Below are 2,174 nucleotides of genomic sequence, written 5' to 3' on the forward strand. Positions count from 1 at the left end.
TTGCTCGCATAGTGCCACACGATCAAGATAAAGAGACCGTTGACTTCGAAGGTAAACAGGAGGATGATCCTGTGTATAGAGTTTCAGGGGAAAGAGAGAGGAACAGGGAGAAAGAGAACCTTAGAAAGATAAACAGAAGTAAGTATAAGAATAAGTAAATATAAATACATCTGTACATTATACTATCAGATTCATAACAATTTTATTTAATCGAGTGAAATAAATCATTATTTAAATCACTGTAATGTTACAATAGCTTCTTCTCACAATAATTTGTTTATTCATTAAAACCAGGAGGAATGATCAAAAGACAAATATAAGATATTTAATAAGATACTTGCTCTGTATTTTTCAATAATTCTAATTTATACATTCAAAAATCCTATACTGAAATATTCAATATAGCAGATAAAGTAATTTTTGTACAATAAAGTAAATTATTTATTGTAATAAGTTGTCAAGAAAAGAGAATACAGTATTATTTTGTATTTATTATAAGTTAAGACCAGAAAATTGATTAGTATAACACAAATCTAAATATTTATAATAAACATAAAACATTTATTTATTAATTTTTTAGTAATTCTAATTTGCATATCAAAGAATCTCATACTTACTTGTCAAATAAGATGTACAGTATAATAGAAGACTTAAAATGATAAATTTTATATATGTATTTACATTTAACGGCAATTTCATGATGGATAATCGTATTCGAAAGAGAATTAACTAATTCGAGGAAGACTGAGTCTTTCAGAGGACATGGGTCAGTATAGCATTCGACACCTCGTTTAAAAAGAATGTCAGTTAGATTTCCTGATGGATTAATTGGCTGTTAAAGAAGTAGTGGACGTGGAAAATGGCGGTCACAGTTTCACTAGAAAAATAATTAAAAAGAGCCCAGTAATCGAAGCGCGAGCCACGGATAAATTGAAACTGGTTTCAACTGGCCACTAGTAGTTTGATCTGGGACTTGCTTCTCTCCAGATGCACCTTAGATCGTTCTCTTTCTTCTGCGAGAACTTCTTTTGAAATACACGTTGTCCCCTTTTATTTTTCTTTCAAAATTTCATAACACTAATTCCTACAAAAAATTAAGCTTGTAATTAATTTCAAACAAATTTTTCCATTAAAGAGTTTGACAAACTTCAAATATAACTAAATTTCATTTGCTGGAAGTTAGTTGTAATATAAGTTAATGCAAAGTATGTTAAAGAAGTTATGTTATGTTATTCCCTGGAATAATTCATAAGAAGTCTTCTGATTTGCTTTATTGAAAGAGATAAAATGTATTAAAGAGGGAATTAAAAGCCACAAATTTCAGTTCTAAGCTAGTCCATCATTTCTAACAATAAATACTCATTCCTGCTGCTCGATTGGCTTACTGTTAATTGTAATTACTTGATTCTTCATTGGATAAACAAGAGGAGAAACTGAAAATAATTGCTGCTACTCATAGCATCGTTTCCTTTCACACATACATTGTTTTATTGACCCCTGTTGCATAGTACAGTGAAGCTTGGATAAATATATTGTTACATTCTACTGACTGACAGACTAGCTGAAAAAAATGACGGAAGTGTTGCATATATCATCACACTAAATAACAAATCTATTATAAATTTAAAATTTACACTCTACGGACATATGTTTTGAAAAACACCATGAGTTATCCATAGAATACTCTGTATTGAACTATTGCATATAAAAATATATCTTTTTATATTCAGAATTAAAATATAGCCTCTTTTGGTAAGAGAGTATTATTACTTACATACGTACAATTTTGTAGTGCATGTTTCTCAATTCTAAAGTAAAAAGATTTATTGTTTAACTAATTGTTGTCCAATTGTAAAAAAGATTAGACCTGTTTTTTTTTGGTGCATCTACGAAAAATATAATTCCATAAAGTAATTTGTACAATATTTGTGATACTTAAGAGTGAATACATTAAGTATCTGTATTGAGCAGATTTGCGCAAATTCTTTGGAATAAAAGACATTTCTTTTGGTACCATAAAGATTTGCATGCCATCGTGTCTTTGTCATTGATATGTGAAACAAAATAAGTAACTTGTGCACTTCTGTAAAACATCTTATAGACAAATTACAAAATGGCAGTTTAGGAACAAGATGGAAGACATTTGCTTGATAGTGAAATACTATTGTCTAAAT

Source organism: Bombus flavifrons, chromosome 16, assembly GCF_040668555.2.
Source record: "Bombus flavifrons isolate JBK064 chromosome 16, iyBomFlav1_principal, whole genome shotgun sequence".
Lineage (NCBI taxonomy): Eukaryota > Metazoa > Arthropoda > Insecta > Hymenoptera > Apidae > Bombus > Bombus flavifrons.